General features: G+C 48.4%; 1 protein-coding gene and 1 long non-coding RNA gene across 2 annotated transcripts in view; one reads left to right on the top strand and one right to left on the bottom strand.

Moving 5' to 3' along the window:
* Fchsd2 (FCH and double SH3 domains 2) overlaps positions 1-20,332 on the bottom strand; it is a 320,482-nt gene that overhangs the window by 270,730 nt on the left and 29,420 nt on the right. The window contains exon 2 of the mRNA XM_087558787.1: positions 18,769-18,906. The gene's annotated coding sequence lies outside the window, so the exon portion shown is untranslated. The remainder of the gene's footprint in view (positions 1-18,768; positions 18,907-20,332) is intronic.
* Positions 15,071-19,657, top strand: LOC147996902 (uncharacterized). Its single transcript, XR_015652244.1, has 4 exons — positions 15,071-15,164; positions 16,865-17,972; positions 18,144-18,345; positions 19,372-19,657. It is a non-coding gene; the product is annotated as an uncharacterized LOC147996902 (long non-coding RNA).

The following is a 20,332-nucleotide window of genomic DNA, read 5'->3' as shown; positions in this document are numbered from 1 at the left end:
CCAGAGAGGACAGCCGCTGTCTCCTCATAAAGCCTTAGGTGGCATTCTGAAAGGAATAACGATATTCATACCTGTTCTGGGAAAGCTGGGTCCCCAGGAAACAGCCGGGACAGGCTGTGGGTTTCCTGCTTCTTCTGGCATCCAGCCTTGAAATGCGGAACTGTAAAAGCAGGCACTGGGTGCTGGTAGGACGGCTCAGTGAGTAACACTACTTGCTGCAAAGCCAAACAAACTGAGTTCGGTCCCCAGGACCCAAAGGATGGAAGGAGAAGCAACTCCTGATACCCTGAAACTTGTTTGTCAGGATGTGCGCGAACACACACACACACACACACACAGAGAGAGAGAGAGAGAGAGAGAGAGAGAGAGAGAGAGAGAGAGAGAGAGAGAGAGAGAGAGAGAGAGAACAGAGAACGCCGGGCACGGATGTATTCTATGATGTTGTGAGGAGACCAGGCGCACATACAAGGGGTGATGTTGTGAGGGCAATCAGGATTGGAATTTGAGACTTCATCTCTGGCTGCTCACGCCAGAGGCTCCACGTTCTGGGTTTCCTAGACTTTTACCCGGGCAGACAGCGCCACCTGGGGCCCAATCTGTGGGACTTGAATCCCTCTGGATGTCCCACTACTCTGAACTCCCTGGGGATAGCAGGACTGAGCTGGGCCCTGGGGATAAAAATCGGATTCCCAAGTAGGCAGGCTGCAGGCACAACAGTAGAGGACCACTCTACTGGATGAGAAGGCCTTGGGGAATCAGGGATGCTTTGATGGGGACCTGCAGGGTGGAGGCCGCAGGTTTGGAATTGGGCCTTTGAAGAGTTTGCAAATTGCCCTGCAAGAGCTAATGGTACTCAGTTCAGGAACACGCTATGAAACACGCGGAGAGCTTGAAGCGTTGGCACATGCTGGTTACAGCATTTGGTAAGTAGAGGAAAGAGGATACGGAGGCCAAGTTTATAACAAGCTGCACAGCAAGTTCGAGGCCAGCCTAAGCTATGCAAGACTCTGTTGATGACTCAGAGTGTAAGAACACTGTTCAAGCATGAAGACCTAAGTTCAGATCCCATCACTACGGTTTTTGTTTGTTTGTTTGTTTGTTTGTTTGTTTGTTTTTTAAAATAGGTCTGTGTTGCTCTGATGAAACACCATGACTAAAAGCGACTTGGGAAGGAAAGGGTTTCTTTCTCCTTACGGCTTACAACAGATCATTGGAAGGAAGTTGGGGCAGGAACTAAAGCAGAAACCACAAAGAAATGTTGTTTCCTGGCTTACTCCTCAGGGGTTTGCTCAGTCTGCTTTCTTATACCACCAGTGCCCATTTGCCCGGGAGTGGCACCGCCCCAATGTGCGGGACATCCCATGTCAATCACTAACTGCCTACAGACAATAGGATGGATGGAGGCATTTTTTCAACTAAAATGCCTCTTCCCTGATAACTCCAGCTTATGTCAAGTTGACAAAGCCCCTGAATTTGGCCAGGAGAACCTGGGTCCTCTGGAAGCGTGGCAAATGCTCTTAGTCATTCAACCATCTCTCCAGCCCCATACTCTAGCATTTTTTTTAAACCTCTTGTTTTCCTCTGTTCACTGAAGAAAATTTACAAAAATAGGAATGTGTATGTATGTATATGTATATGATGTATATGTGTATATATAATCTGTCACCCTACACCTTAACTTCCCGCTGCTGGTATTATGGCATTAATTGTCCATCCGAATTTTCAGTCCCGTCTTCACAGACTCAGCCCGCCCCTTCTTCAGAAGATCAATATGCAGAGGATTCTGTACATCCACAGACTCTTTCTTCTTGCCATTGTTCCCCAGGCGACGCCGCATGGCATCTGTTTGCATTGTGTTAGGCGTCACACGTAATCTGGAGGTGGTTTGCATCCTGCAGGGGACTAATGCACAGCTGTGCGCGTGCTATGGCAGTTCTTGGCAGCGACGCGAACATCTGTCTGTACGGGTGCCTAGAACTAGTCCTCCGTGTACACTGAGGATCGGTTGTATTTCTTAAAAAAAAAAAAATAGGAATTTACAGAGGTTGGGAAGACTGCTCAGCAGGTACATGTGCTTGCCAGTGGGGCTAACAACCTGAGCTGTTTTGAGAGAGGTTATTGCTAATTACTCAGAGTGGTCATGAACTCATCCAGTAACCCAGACAAGCTACACACACACACACACACACACACACACACACACACACACATACTCGCGCGCACGCACATGCAAAACCTGTAGTTGGGATTACAAGTCTGGTTTGCTTGTTCCAGACAAGGTCGTTTGAGACAGGGTCTAGCTATTCCTAGATGTTTGCCTAGTACGCTTGAGACCCAGGATTCCAGGCCCAACTGCTATGTGCTTGTAAGCCCAGCATCTGGGAAGTGAAATAGAATCAGAAACTCAGAGTCACCTTGAGGTACCTAAGGCCTTGTCTGAAAGTAAGTAAATGAATAAATATCCTAGGCTCACTCGATCCTCCTGCCTCAGCTTTCTAGCAGCTGGGACAACGGTTGTGTTGTTGCTCCATGTCTGGCTATCAATGCTTTCAAAATATTCACAGTCATACAGAATCATCACTACACTACATTCACTTTTAGATCATTGGTAGAACCTCAAAAAAAAAAAAAATCCATGCCCTTTAGAGATCACTGCCCTATCTCTGCCTCCCTGCTCCCTGCACCCCAGCCCTAACCGGTCACAAATCTAATTGCTATCTTGACAGATTTACCTATTCTGGACATGCTGTGTAAATGGGCTCTTCTGTGACCCACCTTACGTGTCAGGACTGCCTGTTTCATATGGTATATTAGTCCCTCATCCGTTTTCAGGACATGCAATGGTCTATCACCTGGATATGCTACATTCTGTTCAGTTGTTCATTAGTGCACAGATATGTGGGTCAAGTCCACTTTTTTTTTTTTTTAACGATCATGAGTGATGTTACTGGAAACATTGATGTTCTTGGAGAAATAAGCCAGCAGACAAGAGCAAATAGTGCTCTTGCAAGGGATCTGAGTTCAGTTCCCAGCACCCATGTCTCGAATCTCACATTCCAGTTCCAGGGGATCTAACTCCTTCTGGATTCCATGGACATTTTTGAACACACAAACACACGTATAATTATAAAAAAATAGTAAAAAAAAAAAAAAAAGAAAGAAAGGAAGAAAGAAAGAAAGAAAGAAAGACAGACTTGTTCTGGTTTTGGAGGAAGAGACATTATTGTTTTAAAGATTTATTTTATTTGCAATAATGCATATGTGTCTGTGCAAGCATATGCCATGTGCATGTAAGCATCTGCTGTGTGTACATGGTGCCCTTGGAGGCTTGCTGGAGTTACAGGCAGCTGACTCCTCTTTCTTCTTTTTCTTTTTTTTTCTTTTTTTTTGGGGGGGGGGGGCTGGGGACTGAACCCAGGGCCTTGGCAGCTGACTCCTCTTAAAGAGCAACAAGTGTACCTAACTGCTAAACCACCTCTCCCATCCCGGCTTCTTTTCATCTCTTCTGGGGATGTGGAATAACCAAGCTGGCTTTGCCTCTCCACCCTCCTAGGAGGGAAACTGTTCAGGCTTACAGTCATTCTGTGTTAACTGTCTGAGCAGCTCCTAGATTTTTATGCCCTCAAAGTATAGTAACCATCCAGTTTTACCTCCCAGCCAGGAGTCTATTAGGCTTCTGATCTCCCCACTTCCCTCCTAACCTTAGTTGTTGCGTGACTGTTTCATTACGGCCATGCTCAGGGGGAACAGGGTGATTTCCGTTGTGATTTTATTGCATTTCCCAGGTGGTTAGTTAGCAAGAACCAAGCATCTTTTCCTGTGTTGATTGTCCACCTGTCCATGCCCATTGGGAGTGTCTCATCGGATGCTTTGCCCACTTAAACCCGACTTGCTGCTTGTTATTGAATTCTAAGCGTTCCTTTTTAGATACAAATCACTCAGATACATGATTTGCCAGTATTTCCCCATTCTTCAAGTTGTCTTTTTTTTCCTGATAGAAGACCCCTTCTATTTTGTAAAGGTCTGTTTTATTACTGGTGGAGAGTGTCTTTAGTAGGTAGATGCATTGAAATAACGTTTAGGTGACACCATGTCTGAAGCATGGGCAACTGAGTAACCAATTCTACAAAAAAAAAAAAAAAAAAAACAACAACAACCCAAAAAACAAAACAAAACAAAAAAAACCCAAAAACAACAACAACAACAAAAATCAGCTCACAAGCACCTGAATAAACATTTAAAATATAGTTCTAGGAAGCTGGGGATGTAGCTCAGGGCAGTGTTTACCTAGGATGTATGAGGCCCTGAGTCCAGGTCCAGCACTCAGGAGGTAGAGGTAAGAAGAACAGGAATTCACCTTCAGTGCCTTGGCTACAAAGTGAATTCATCCTGGGCTACATGAGACCTTTAAAAAAAAAAAATCAAAGAAAAAAATGCGTTTTTTATTTGAAGAGAGAGAGAGAGAGAGAGAGAGAGAGAGAGAGAGAGAGAGAAACCAGCACATGTGTGGAGGTCAGAGGAGAACAACTTAGGAGACTCAGGTCATCAGGCTTGGAGGCACACACCTTTACCTACTGAGCTACCTTGATATTCTTGGGGGGAGGGGCATGCCAGCTGGTCTCTTGGGAATATATCAAGGCCAATATTTTACTTTCTAATTCCGGGGAAGGCCGGGGTAGAGCCTCCAGCATGAAGGCTCTTCTCAGCTACCAAAGCAGACAGTGTAAATTTCCCAGAAGGCCTTAGGGGCAGAACCTAGCCATCCTATTAAATTAGAGATTCTATCCTTTACCAGAGTAGGTCACCAGAGTGGGGTGCCTGGGAATCCAGATAACACCTAGTGTTGCTTAGTGGTCATAGCTCCCTGCCAGCCTTGACACTGTCGAAGGTCATCTGGCCTTTTCAGTGATGAGGTTACACACGTTGACCACCACATCAGGCTAAAATGAAACTATCGTACTAGTGAAAAGGTAACTATGTAGCCTGTCTTTGGAGCAGCATGGCAATTCCTCAGATAAATTTCTCTGATAAGCACAGAGTTCCCATAAATTTAGAAACTTCAGCCCAGCACTCTGAAGGCTACATGGTGAGACCATCCTTCCAAATCAAAACAAAAAAATTTAGAAACTTCACTGCTTAAGTGTACAGCCAAGCCGGTCCATGGCTCCCACTACTTATGTAGGGGAGGTCTGCCTCATCTGGCTTCAGTTGGGGAGGTGCTTGGTCCTATGGAGGCTTGATGGCCCAGAGAAGGGGGATGCTGGAAGGGTGAGGCAGAAGTGAGTGGGTAGGTAGATGGAGGAGCTCCTCTTGGAGGCAAAGGAGAGGCAAACTCAAAATATAAAAAATAAAAAATGTAGGTTGTCTTTTATCCTAGGTCCGGCACCGCAGTGCCCCAAGATATCTGCTGGATATCTTAATTCTCAGTCAGCAAAGCCTCTCAGCCTCTCTAGGCTCCATCCCATATCACACTGCTGAAGGCCTCTCTCTGAGCCATTAGCACTCTCTCTACCTATCTAGTTCCCAAGGCAAGTTTCCATGCCAGAAACACACATCCCAACTCAGTGGTGGCCCAAACCAGCCGCCCCACACTCCATTACACTTAAATCTACACATGAAAGAACACACAACACAATGACCTTTGACCCAATTGATAAGATATAATTGCTCACCTAAACATACAAAGCCCAATACACATCCATCCCTTAAAAACATTCGCAACAACCTGTAAAGGTATAGCATGGAATCCATATTCTCCTGCCACAGCTTCTCTCCCTGTCCCTCCTGTCTCTTCCTCCTTTCCGTTCTAGTCTCCTCCTCTTCCTTCAAATTTTTCTCCCTCCCTTCCTTCCTTCTCATCCAATGACAGGCCTCCTTCTATCCTGTACCTGCCCTCACCTGTATTTTACAAATTCAATGGTGAGAAGGTTCTGGTGAAGTCACCTGATTCCTGAGTACTGACTAGGCAGCTGTCCTTCGGGCAGTGGGATTAGCATCAAACTCCAGGGCAAACCATAACAGTCAGGAATGCAAGAGGTACACAGATGTACATGCATAACAAAACACACACACATATAGAATAAAGTAAAGGATTTAATTTCAAAATGTAAACACAGACAGAGAAACCAGGTGTCACATACCTATTATCCCAGCACTCAGGAAGCTGAGGCAGGAGGATTGCAAATCTGAAGCCAGTCTGAGCTTCCCAATGCATTTCATAAGATACACTGATAGTTCCTGGCTCAAAAGTCCAAGAACCAGGGATGAAGCTCTGGTAGAATGCTTGTACCGTGTGCTCAAGGCCTTGGCTCCCTCCCCCGTGTAGCCCTCCAAAAGCAAATGTCAAATCGAGGCTAGGGACGCAGCTCAGTGTAGTGAAATGCTTGCCTAGTGTGCAGGGAGCTCTGCTTCAATTACCAGCATCATATAATGCCAGGCAGAGTGATACATGCGTGTGATCCCAGCAGGCAGGAGGTGCAGGCAAGAGGAACGTCCTTGGCTGCATAGTGAATTCAAGGTCTAGACTACAAAAGATCCTATCTCTCTGCGTGCACACAGAGTACTATTTAGTCACAGAAAAGAATGAAACACTGCTATTTCTGGACTATCTGTGACTTAGATGAAACCCGAATACATTACACTAAGGAGAAAGAGCTAGACACCAAAGAGGGTACGTTGTATAATTCTGATTCTGGTTATGGGAACGATCCAGAACGGACAAGTCCATACAGAGAGAAAGCAGACTGAGGGTTTAGGGTGGGATAGGAGAAATAGAAGAGAGGCCGTTTATGAATGGACACGCACTTTTGTTGAGGAAGATGTTATAAACTGACCGTGGTGCTGACCAGAGAACATTGGAGAACATAGTAAATATCATTGACACACACTTCACCATTTCTATTACTACTAGTATCTTGTACCCTTTCTTGAGACAGGATTTCACCGTGTATCACAAAATGGCCTCCAAGTTATTATGTAGCATAGGCTACCATCCAACTTGTGGCAATCCTCCTGACTCAGCCTCCAGACTGTGGGAACCACCATACCTGGTTTACAGAGTATGTTAAATGAGCAAATTATATGGCACATGATACTTATCAATAAAACACACATGTATGAATAAATCAATGTAATTAAAATACTTTTTGTGAACAATTTCAGTATTAAATTAAACCCCATGCTAGCATTTTTAAATGTCTCGAACACTTTCCTTTGAGCAGCTGTGTATAGTTCACTTGGGCTCTATCATTGGACTTTGATGCTTTCTACTCATTCCTTTGTTTCAAAACATTTCAAACACAAGGGAAATGAGCAGCACAAGGAGGCCTGCATCCATCTCTCTCTTCAACAGTGACCAGCACAACTCTTGCTTTTACAAGCATTGATTCAATAAACATTCTTGGGCAGAAGTTTTTGCCCACATTGCATGCTGTTTCCTTCCAATTGATACTGAATTCAGCTCAGCTTAAATCATTTCCTCGAGCCTTCACAATGCCCTTATAAATGGTGTGATGATTCAGATCTGGCTTTGCCCTTGAGGAGCTCCTAGTCTGGTATGGGAGAGGGACACTGCATTGGAGTGACCAGTGGGGACAGAGGCTGTGTAACTGGAAGGAGCAGGGCTCTATTACCCAGGAGGGTCCTGGTGTAGAGGAATTGCCCCCATCCCGGGAGACTAACCTAGGTTCGCCAGCTCTGCGTTTCCTCCTTTATGCCACAGGGTGGCGCCAAAGTTATCTTTTCACCTTTCTCTGGGTGACCTTGTCTTGGTGATGGTCTCCTCGTAGCCCCAGACTTCTCATATGGTAAATGAAGAAGATAGATTCGGTGAATTCTCTGAAATCTAGACTCCCGATGAGGATCAGCTTTCTGCAGGAGGCTAGAGGCTCCACAGCACGTGCTTGGAGGGGGCTCGAGGATCCCCAGATCCCCAGAGAGAGCTCGAGGATCCACAGAGCGCCTCGATTCTGTCCCAGGAGAAGCTAATGGCCCCTTTGCCCTGTCCACTTTCTACAGAGGCCCATAGGAGCAGCTCTTTATTCTAGCAGCACACGTCTATGGAAGGCACGCTGGGGAGGGGAGTGGGTGGGGATCCACCTGGCGAAGCTGTTCTTCAGGAGTTACCGAGTGAGGACAGCTTAAGGAACGTGTCCTCGATTCAGGAACAAAGTTATGACTGTAGGTGGAGGAAGTGAACGTGAGTCACCGTAGACTTCCAGAGGCCAGGCCTGACATCCGGCCCAGCCTAGTGGAGTTTAGGTCCCCAAGGGCATTAGCCTATTGGGCACTAGGAGGATGATTCTCGTATAGCTGAGGGCGCTTTGACAAAGAAGGTGGGGTAGAGTATGGGAGGTGGGGTGGGGTGTGAGAGATGGAAGGTGTTTACTTTCCAGAGGGCTTTTGTAGTAAACTAGGCCCACTAGTTTGACTGCCTCTTCAGCCTGGGCCAAGAGGGAAGAGCCAGGGGTGGGATGAGGGGTGGGCGGAGCCGGATGCTATCTGTCAGGGTTGGTTCCCAGAGACCTCTCTAGGCTGTGACCTAGCGCCTCTCCTCGGTCCTCTCCAGACTTCTACTTAACCCTGTCACTCCCAAGTCACCAGGGGAAGGCAAGGCCCCGCTCACACATCCTGAGGGCCTACTGTGTGCCAGGCAGGCCTGGAGTGGAACTCTTCTTGAATTCAAACTTCCTCCTCACTTCACAGAGGAGGAAGCAGAAGCTGGCCAGCAGAGGGAAGCCTCATGCCCGAACTTGTCACCTTACCTTTCCCCACCCTCGCAGCTTGATTTCTGAATCACAGTGCATGACCTTAACCCATCCTCCCAGGCCTGCCTCTGCTTCCCTCCTGCACTCCCCAAGGCCATCTAACTGTGCTGTGCTCTCAAGGTCACCCTCAGGAGATGGGTGTGCTGATGGACGCAGGCACAAGTGGAGGTCCCAGCCCTGTCTGCTGCTGATTTGCTGTGTGACCTTGAGCAAGTCCCTTAAATCTCTGAGCTTCAGTTTTGTCTATTCATTGGAGTTGTTAAGGGAATCAAATAAGATATCAAGAGTAGTCGAGGGGGGCAAGAAGGGGAGTGGGGGGATGGGATGGGGGGACATAAGGGGATGGAAAGGGGGTTGGATGGGGAGAGGAACATCATTATAGAAGAAGGGTAGGGGGATGGAATAGGGGGCTTATGTCCGGGAAACCAGGAAAGGGAATAACATTTGAAATGTAAATTTAAAAATGTAAATTTAAAAACAAACAAACAAACAAAAGAGTAGTTGAGCGTTGTCTATAATCCAGCACTCAGGAGACCAACGTGAGAGGACTGTGAGATCTTGCCTCACAAAACCAAAACCCATATAAAAAAAAAAAAGAAAAAGAAAAAGAAAAAGAAAAAATGTTTAACATTCTCAATGCCTTATCCGGGCATTGTGCTCAATAGAGATTAGACTTTGTTTAATTTTTCTCCCCTCTCCTTTCTCCTCCTTCTTTGCTGTCATTGTTATTTTGTTTTGCTTCGTTTTTTGTTTTATTTAGGGTGTTGTTGTTGTTTTTCAAGACAGGGTTTCTCTATGTAACCCTGGCTGCCCTGGGCGTGTGTGTGTGTGTGTGTGTGTGTGTGTGTGTGTGTGTGTGTGTGTGTGTTGGGGGGTTGTGAACATGTGCTTTCATGCCCAGCAGAATCTGCATTTTCACAAGCCCCTCAAAGCCCTCAGGCAGACAAGGGTGGGGCTGCTACCCTGGGTGGAGAAAAGGCCCTGACTTTGGGACTGGTCACTGGTGTCTCCAATCTACTCCCAAGGGAAGCTTATCTAGTCCTCCTACACTCCTGGAGTTGGTACTTAGGTTTGTGGTTATCTAATTCAGCCTTGAGGGGACAGGTCGGTCCCCTTAACCCTGTCCCAGGAGAATATAAACAGCAACGCTCCTCCCTGGTGCCTCCCAAAGCTCTAAAAGGCTGGTGGCTGGCACCCAACTCAGAGCCCAAGGAGCTGGCCCCCTTGTCCTCCAAGCTCCTTTGACCTGTGCCTATAGGAAGCTGTGACTCTCGGCTCCCTGCATGGCGCCAAGTCCCTGCTGAGACTTTGGCTCGTCTCTCCACTTGCGCTGGGTGAGGACTCCATTCCTGGCACTGTGGGAGTCTACAGCTGGGGCCAGCTCCTGCTCCCTTTGCCTTGGAGCTAATTTTAGGGCCTCCTAGTCCATCATCTCAGCTCAGCCCCTGGGTCAGTTCCCAGCCTCTCAGTGGTGAGGTCAGTTGGGGTCTTGGAGGAGTGAGAAGGCCAGACCCAGCTTTGGTTCCAGAGGTGAAATTAGAATCCTTGTCCCCCATCCAGCTTCTCCCACCACTGCTTGGGAAGTCACCCTCAGAGCTAACTGGCAGGATATGACAAGAGTCATCCTTCCCCAGCCTGGTACATGCTCAGCCTCTCTGCAGAGACAAATGAACCATGTTTTAAAGTTAGAGAGAGCAGAGAGGACGGAACAAAGATGCCTGGGAGACTGGATGCCTCAATACTCATCTGCAGAACCCGAGAGACAGTCATGGCAGAGTTAGCACAAAAACTCAGGCCTCCCCAGCTGGGCTCTAGATCCTATGACCTGTGAATGACCATGTAGAATGACAGAGAGGGGGAGGCCCTTTCAGGGGTCCAACAAATGCCAGTTTCTTTCCTTTCTTTCTTAGGATTCTGCTTGTGACAGTGTCACATGACCTTGAACTCGCTATGTAGCCAAGCATGACCTAAACCCCTGATCCTTCTCTTTCTACCTCCTGAATAGGTGTGTACCATCATGCCTTGCTTTGGAGGGGGGTGTAGGTATGGAGATTGGGAGACACAGGGCTCATGTAGCCCATGGGTGCCACCAACTCACTATGTGGCAGAGGCCGGCTTTGAACTCCTGATCTTCCTGAGTCTGCCTCAAGTGCTGGGATACAGGGATGGATCACCATGTTCAGTTACATGAAGTGCTGGGATTGAACTTTTGGGATTGGGCTTTTTGTGCAAGCTAAGCAAGGACTCTACCAACTGAGATATATCCTCAGCACCTCTGTCTTTTTGAGGGAAGGGGTTATTACTTTGTAGCCGAGGCTAGCCTTTGGATTTGCTACAATTCTGCACTGGCCTTCTGAGTGCTAGGCCTTGTACCTGTTAGGCAACTGCTACATCTCCAGCCCTCTCCTACGCAATAGGTATAAGGAACACGATCCCAAGATATATGGAAGGGGCAAAGGAGGTGAGAGGGGTTTAAAGACTGTTGGGGACTCAGCATACAGTGTGCCCACCCGGGGGATATGGTCTCTGTCAGCTGGGGCCTTCCTTGTAGAACCTCAAGCTCGCCCTCCCCGACCTCCAACCATCCCTACCCTGCTCCCTCTTGACCATGCTGCCTAGGAAAAGTAACTTGAGGCCGACCTAAGCAGTGGGCAAGGAGCTGTAAGCAGGGCTCAGAAGGAAGCTGTGGGACACACCCCCACCTCCTCACCAGCCTTTGCCCCTTCTGTCTCTGGACTGTTACTCCTTCTGGGTCCTTCCCACCCCCTCAGCTCTTCCTGTGATCTCAGCTGGTCTCCAGTTGGCTCTCTCTTGGAGGGCTGACTGAGCATGACGCTAATTGTCAGGCTGCTGGCCAACAAGCTGCAGTTTAGTCTTCTGGAGTCTTCTCTCTCCTAGTAACCTAGGAACCCCTGAAACAATAGACTCAAAATCTTACATCTGAACCCCCAACTTCACATCTGTGAGCATCACCCAAGCTAGATGGGTCCCTCTCTGGGCCCCAGCTGCCTCATCTCTGCTCATTCTGGTTCCTAGAAGTCCTCTGTGGGCTGTGCCTGCCCTGTGGCCCTGCTGGTGCCCAGGCTCTGGCTGCAGGGGCCGTAAGAGGGAGGACCTGTGTGCGTTTGGCTGGCACTCAAGACAGATCCATCTTAAATTGTTTTGAAACAAAAAATTATAACCACCCTGACAAAATTGAAGATATTCTAAGAGACTTGGGGCTTTTCTCCTTGACTATTGTGCTTATGGATCCAGGACCTTAGAATTTTTCTGGGAGAAGGAAAAACATGAGATTTAGTGTCTCCCAGTAAGAGATTTCACACCGTTCTGACAATTTGTTAGACCACTATGCAGGAAGGACAGAGTGTATCCCAAGCAATGACGGCCAGGACCTCAACTTGTCCAGAATTAATAGAGCTCTGCAAACCCACATCCCTCTGTGTAAGTCCAAACCTCATGTCGGGATCCTGAGGATCAACTTGGGCTTCACAGGATCTCTGGGCTCATCTTTCGATTGTGACCTCCTTACTCTGTTTTACTAATACTTGTCTGTTTAACCGGCTTGTTGAAGGTAGAAGGCTGATGAGGAACCATTGTGAACACACACACACACACACACACACACACACACACACACCTTATTTACCCAGATCACTCCCAAAGAGGACTCTCCAAATGGTTGAAATCTAAAGATAAGAGGCCTTGTGGAGCAGGTTCTGCGGTGAGCCAAGGCTGACAATGAGTTGGTCCATAGTCATTGGATAGACAGGTGAGGTGAGCTGAGGCCACAGAGCGCAGGTCAGGCAGGGCCTCTGATGCCAGGCAAACAGATAACATGGGCAATGGTGAGACATGGAAGGGTTTTGCACAAAGACATGACAGCATTGGGATCCACCTCTGGCTGCTGCATAGAGTATGGATTGAAGGCGAACGGAGGAGAATGGAGGGGCCGTCTGCTTTCCAAGTTCAAGTGCAAGAGATGAATCACGAATGTGGACATGGCTGTGGGAAATGAAAAGTGCACAGTTCCGGGACACCGAGAGCAGTGGGCAAAATTCACAGAAGATTGGATGGGCACCCAAGAAGTGAGAAAAGGCTTGGCTGTTCCTGATCCAGGCGGCCAGCTGGGTGATGTCCTCACTGAGGAGTAGGGTGGAAAGATGAAGAGTGAGCTTTGGCTTCATCATGAGAGAATGTGTCTATCATTTATCATAGTGTGTGTGTATGTGTGTGTGTGCACGCACACGCACGTGTGCGCACTCGTGCACATGCATGTATGCCACGGTACTCATGTATAGGTCCAAGGACAACCCATGGGAGTTGGGTCTTATTTCTCACCAAGTCACTCCAGGGGATTGGATTTGGGTTATTAGGCTTACCAACCTTTATCAGTTACGCCATCTCACTGGCTTGGGAAAAGATATTTAAAGGAGGTACCTGGACTGGGTCTCAAGATAGACAGGGAGCCAACTAAGGCCCTAGGGAATCATGGGGCATGCTCAACCTTGGTTTGACAAAGACAAAGAGAGGCTTGAGACCCCTGGAAAAGGGAGCCCTAACCCAGAGTATGGAAGGAGTGCCTAACGTCAACCCCAGGGCATGAAGAGGAGGGGAGCCATTGGAGAACTAAGCTGGAGAGCTTAGACTCTAGGTCATCTGGTGCAGAGGCACACTGAGCAAACAAGAAAGCATGTGTCGGGGCAAGGAGTGGGCCTTTAGCTCCTGGCACAGTACTCTGCCCTTGGCCGGCCTGGCTGGAAGGAGGCAGATCACTGTTGCTCTGGGGTCGGGCTCCATCGCCATGCCCAGGTGTGTCTGCATCTCTGTGGTCCCACAAGTTGAAATCCTCCTTGCACCAACTATGCCGGTGCCCTGCTCCTGACTCTGAAAGCTGGGCCAGCAAAGTGATTCAAGCAATGTGTGCATCAACGCATGTGCACTCAGGGGTGTGGCTCGTCAAACGTTCACAGGCCCTTGAGCTCGATCCCCAGTACTGCACAAACTAGGTACTGTAGTATGCACCGTAATTCCAGCATTCGGGAGTCGTAGAAAGAAATATTGCCTTGGAGTTTGAAGCCAGCCTAGGTTACACAATAAAACCCTGTCTCGATAAAACAAAGCAAAACAAATAAACAAATGCAAACATCATAAATCTACAAAAGAAATTTGGAATAATTACCGGTGTTGATAGGAACGTAGGGGAGAGGACACAGGGAAAAGAATAATCAGAACGCATTGTTTACATGTGCGAAACTAACAAATAACAAACTAAGCAATAGCAGGGTAAGAAAAGGGCTGGAGAGATGACTCAGTTAAGAACACTGGATGCTCTTCCAGAGTTCCTGAGTCCAATTCCCAGCACCCACATGGCAGCTCACAACTGTCTGTACCTCTAGTTCCAGAAGAACCAACACCCTCACATAGACATATGTGCAAGCAAAACACCAATGCACATAAAATAAAAAATAAATGTAAAATAAGAAAACAAGGAGGAAGGGGAAAGAAATATACATGGTTAACCCAGTATGTGAGACGTTGAGGCAGGAGAATCAGAAGTTCAAAGTCTCAGCTATATAGTGAGTTTGAGGCTAACCTGGGCTCCATGACACTTCACTGGGGGCAGGAAAGAGAAGAGAAGGAAAACATGTGCTGTTTTGGCTTCTGGGGTGGGATCTTGAAAATGGGGAAATCATCTATACATGTCTTACCCTTAGGCACTTAGTATGGTCCACCGGAGGAGGCCGGTGGCAACTCAGGTCCTCCGGAGCGGCAGCCAATAGGCCTCTGCCTGTCGGTGCCTCACCTATCACTATCTGTGATGCTAAATTCCTCAGCCCCGACCCAGACTGGAGTCTACACAGAGGAGGGTTCCTAAACCCAGAACTGCGCTGCCCACCTCATGCGGGTTTCAGGTGGATCCCTAACGTGTCTGAGGGAGGAAGCACCAGGTCCTGTGCCCCACACAAGGTGACCTTCAGTGAGATTGCCTCTTTCAGCAACGTTCATGAAACACTCCTACAGTACCAGGGCCTGTTGGGTGGCTTAGGGAAGATGATGAGAATCTGTGAAGTGATTGAGACTGACGGAACACAAAGCCACACACAGTGTAATGTCAAGTGACGTGAGGAAACGGAGCAAGGCAGAGTGGGCAAGTCAGAGAGGAGCCTTTTGAAGAGCTAGCCCCGCAGGCCAGGTTGCTAAGTGGATTCTGGTTGATTCCTGGCACTTTGGAGGGTGTCTCTCTTGAGGAGCAGCCCCACCCACCAAGGCTGCTGGGTTGTCTCCCTGCGCCACCCTCTCCTGGCACCTTCCCACAACTCAGTAAAGCCCCAGGGCCTTCCTCTTGTGCCTTGCGTGCCACCTCTGGCCTGGTAGGTGAAGAAGGTGACTCATGTGGAGGTATGAGGATATCCAGGAAACAGCCTTGGGTGGGAGTGGGAGCCTTGCTCACATGTGATGGCTGGGCCAGCTAAGGCCATTCCTAAGCTGGGGGTGCCCCTATTTTATGGTTTCTTCAAGGCCCAAGTTACGGCTCACTTGTTGAGGGGTGTTCAAGGCCTTGCCAATGCCTGTCGCCTCTGGGCCTCAACCTCCTCCACACATCTGGGATGAAGCAGGGGATCGATTCCCAGGGTTCCCTGAAGCTCTAAAGTCTTGTATGTTGCAGGAACCCCAGGATCTCGGAGGGCTTCTTGGAGGAGGCTCCTGGCAGGAGGGAGTGACAGATTCTGAAGTGAGGGAGTGTAGGAAGTGTTGCAAGGTTTAACCAATGAAAATACAGCAAGTTCTGTTAAGCTAATTCGACAAGTAATGCACCTCTTTTGTTATAAGCTCAAAGCTTACTTACGGTAAAGGATTAGTCAATGTTTATCTGCAGCTCACACTCCATTGGGCGCTTGTATTCCTGTGTCTGGCAGCTTTAGCCAGGGAAGAAGTTAGAGCTTGAACTTCAACAGAGGACAAGGATCCTAGACTCCTAGACAGAGCATGTGTGTGTGTGTGTGTGTGTGTGTGTGTGTGTGTGTGTGTCTGTCTGTCTGTCTGTGTGTCTGTGTCTGTGTGTGTGTCTGTGTGTGTGTCTGTGTGTGTGCATGTCTGTATGTGTACGTGTGTGTATGTGTGTGTGTGTATCTGTATGTGTACGTGTGTGTGTTAATTTTTAGACAAGAGTCTAGCTATGTATTCCAGGTTAACCTCCAATTCAAAGCACTCCCGCCTCAGCCTCTGGAGAAGAGGAGTTACACACTGACACATCTGGCTCAGCCAGAGTCATTGCCCCCTACCTTGCTGCCTTCCCGTTCCTATTCCCAGGCTCCTTTTAAGTGTTTCTAAGAGGTAGATAAGGAGGAAGAGGATAAAGGTGGGAGGCCTTGGGTGAACCGCAGCTGTGTGGACAGGCTAAGATTTCACCTGAACTTCTTTGCCCCGTCTGTCTCACCTCTAGTCTCCCCGACAGCTCTACTAGCCTAACCTCCACATGCTCACCTGGCCCTCTCCCTGGAGTGCACGCACCCTTGTGCAGACTCCCACAGCCTCCTGCAAACTACCACAGTCCCAGGGGCATTATCAGTCACATGCCTTCCCCAGAGCTCTCAGTCAACTGAATTCCTTCGCCTTGTAGGCTCAGTGAACAGCAGTGGTCAGGACAGACACAGCCCTGGCCACCGTGGAGTGTGGATGGTAGAACAGGGACTGGCTGGTCAATGTGACTGGAGGCTTCGTGCCTTAGATCCCTCCACAGAGCACACTTCACTGGCCACGGGTGGAATAAATGAGAGACCAGAGCAGGGAGGGCCTGCGGGCAGTCTTCCCAGAGAGGGCTTGGCACTGGGTGGAAGAAGGACCTTCCAGATGGAAATGTCAGAGCAAGAGAAGGCCCAGAGTACCCTGGGAAAGATGGGACAGTGGCTGGCACAGAAGAGGATGGGGTGGGGGCTGAGAGGTCACCACGCAAACCTGAGTTAGGCAGTACTGCCATATGCTGTGGCCTTGTGACCTGGGAGGCTTGGCATGGTAGCCTCTGCTTCTGAGGCTGGCATTAGAGATCTGCATTTCCTGAAGGCATGGGCTGGGTCTCCTTCTTGCATTGTTCCCTTTAGCCCCGAGCCGAGAACCTGCCACTGGAGATGAATTGATAGAAGACTTGGATGGGAACTGACGATACAGCCAGGCTCCGGAGGCACAGGGAGAGCCAGTCGGGCTACATTATTTTCCTTCTGGACAGACTGATATGCAGGGCAACTTCAGTACTAAACACGCTCACCAGACACCATGAGAAAAGGAGAGTTACTTCCTACCCTATGTTGGGGTTCCTGTGGTTAGAGTTTACCCAGCCCCTTCACAGCCACGGGCTAGGATGGTACAGTGACAGTAAAGGCCATGTCTACTTCCAGTTCACAGAGCCAAAACAGAGTGACCCAGATCCCCAGCAGATGCCACTTCTGGGTGAAAGAAGAACCTGAGGACTGGGGAATGAGGAAGTCCCTTTTTCTTTGAGAAATTGCTGGGGTGTTGCTCATCTGAGGCCGTAAGAAATCCTAGCTTCAACTCCTCCAATCTGTGTAGTTTCTGTTGCAGATCTAAACAAAGCTGTCACTTGCCTGGGAGCTTCTGTCATGGCCTTTGCCCAGAAGCTGTAAACCATGGAAGGAAGGAAGAAGCAGGAAGATGGAGATGTGGCCAGCTCCCCCTGGGGTTCACTGGCACTTTCCCGTGTCTCCCCACCCTTCCTGAAGTCCAACGCCCTACCCTGAATCATGCAGCTCCCAGCACTCAAGGAACAGCTGACCTCTGTGCATGCATTCCTCTGCAGCCCAGGTCATGCCAGCCCCACGCATCAACTCTACCCGGCCGTGAAGTGCTTCGCTACGTCAAGTCAAAATCTGCAGCCACCACAGGGCAGGATGCTTCCCAGGTGTGCATGACAGCCTCAAGGGTGGCACCTTTCATTCATCCTATCATCTGTGGGCTCTATAAGCACTATGTGCTAGGTGCCTACTCTGTGCCAAGTGCAGCGCTACAGGTCTGCTGGTATACACAGTCAGAACAGAATGCCTGGCCATAGCCTCCCTGCCACCACCCAGTCTCCAGCTCGATTGTCCCTGGGTGAGCCTCTCTGTGCTTCTCTGTAGCAAACCATACTGACTCCAGGAGCCCAGGTCCTATCACCTATATCTTGGGATTATTGGTCTTCCCTGGCCTCTCGAGGTATGTGCTGGTGAAGGGCATGTTCTCACTGAAATCAATACAAAGCACTTCTGTAACGATTCATCCAACATGACCCTGCCAAATACGTTGTACTGTTGGATATAGATATGCGTGAGACCTTGACAGTCTCCTAACAACTTTTGCTTGTTCCTTTTCTCCTCTTGTCCCCAGGATCGAGTCAGTCCTCTGTCTCATGTCTGCCTGCTACCTCTCTGATGGACTGTGGTTCTGGTGACAGGAGCCTGGAGCCTGTTTAAAGTCCTCATAGAACCTGACCGTGGTCCCGGCATGGCCCGCCCAAAGTTAATGCCAGCTTAGGTCATGGGCAAAGCTGAGACCTTTGGCTTGTCTGATGGCCATCTCAGGTTACCAGGTTTGTTCTCTTACTCATCCCAAGATAGCCCTTTGGAACTCATCCTTGCAAAGTTCACAGCAGGAAAAAAAAAGCACAACAACAAAAGCAGATGTAAATCTCAGCAGAAGGAGGGAGACATATTTGCATGGCTGGACCAGGGTTGGGCAGAGCTTTGTATTAAGACCATGAACGTGAGATGATTCAACTAATGTGGAAATCCCTTAGTTCCGCATCAAACTACATTGCCCAAATCACATTTGCTTCATAAACTACAAATTTAGATGGTGGTGTGATAAGACCTATGTGCTTTTAAAACATTCATTTACTGCGTGTGTGGGCACATGTGTCATGGCACATGTGGAGGTCAGAGAACAGCTGTGGATTCCCAGATTAATCCAGGTTAATCAGGCTCACCGGTGTCCTATCCACTAGGCGTCTCACCTGCCCAGGACAGTGGTCCTTCATGATGACTATGGAGTATTTCTGACATCTCCTTAACTGGGAAGTGGTATTTCTCCATGAGGGTGTTCGCAGCAGATGTAGGAGACAGGATTTAACAGATTCCTGGTCTTTGTCACACTTAGGAGAGAAGAAAGGGAGGTTTAGGATGGGAAGGCTAGGATGAGTGGGATTCAGATCTTCCACCCCCTCAAACCCCAACACTGCTCATAGGGCATCTGGGGCTGAACTATATCCTTGAGAACAACTGAATCCAATTACAGAAAATTCTCACACAAGGAGAACGGAGAGCCAGCCTGCAGCTGTGAGGACCACTAAGCAGGGTTTAGACCATGGAAGAGCCATGGAATTTGTCTGCAAGTTGGACACAGTAAGAAAGAGACACCAGCCTATGCTTACATAGCCATCTCCTCAATCTAACTGAACCCAAAGCTGAGAGATGAAGGGAGCTGGCCAAGGGAGTCAGACACCATGTTTGCATGATTTTTTTGCACTAGGTATATTCTAAGCATGTTATACGAATCATCTCACCTAATCCTCCAATGTTCATCTAAAATAAACATCATTATCACTTTTATTTTACAGTGGTGGAAACCAAGGGCCATAGGGACTGAGGAAAAATTAATCGATACTAGAATCAGAAGTGAAAATTGGTGTTGCGGGCTGGAGAGATGGCTCAGTGGTTAGGAGCACTGACTACTCTTCCAGAGGTCCTGAGTTCAAATCCCAGCAAGCACATGGTTGGCTCACAACCATCTGTAATTGGATCTGATGCCCTCTTCTGGTGTGTCTGAAGACAGCTACAGTGTACTTATATATATATTAAATGAATGAATGAATGAATGAATAAATAAATCTTTTTAAAAATTGGAGTTGTCTCTTACAAACCAGCTTCCTTCAGCACCACACACTCGACCTCCATGTGTGTCTGAGGAAGGTACTGCCCACAACATCATGTGGTCCCTACTTATGAGTGATGGAACGCTTGCATAATAGAGAAGGAAATGACCCCAGGGTGAGTGGGTGGGAAGGTACATGGGTATTATGCCAGATTAAGATATATCCTTCTGCTGTTGACTAAGATTCTAACTATCTGTGCCGAGGCCACACCCTTTTGAGCAAGGAGTGAGGTGGCTCATCTGAACTTCCTGGTAGACATCTCCTGGCAAGATCTGTGACCAGGAAAACTGAGTTTCTGCAGAGTAATATGACACAGTGTCCTTACACAGACTCTCCTGCACTGTATTCTAAAGCATCCACAAGGATATCCCCTAGTCATGGGTCTATTGAAGACGAGATCTGGGGATTTGAAAGGAGGATGGCCTCTCAGGGAGACTGTCAGCACCTGGAGAATAGAATCTGATGTTTCCACTGTCCAGGAGGTCTGTGTCCTTGCTCTCCTATTTGTTGAAACCCCTTAAGTTCACTTCAGTCTGAGGATTGTCTGTCTGTCTGACTGACTGACTGACTGACTGACTGACTGACTGACTGACTGAGATATGGTCTCACTGCATATCCCCAGCTGTCCTGGAACTCACTGTGCAGA

Source organism: Rattus norvegicus, chromosome 1 (assembly GCF_021556685.1).
Source record: "Rattus norvegicus strain SHRSP/BbbUtx chromosome 1, alternate assembly SHRSP_T2T, whole genome shotgun sequence".
NCBI lineage: Eukaryota > Metazoa > Chordata > Mammalia > Rodentia > Muridae > Rattus > Rattus norvegicus.
This window is presented reverse-complemented; position numbering and strand designations above follow the sequence as displayed.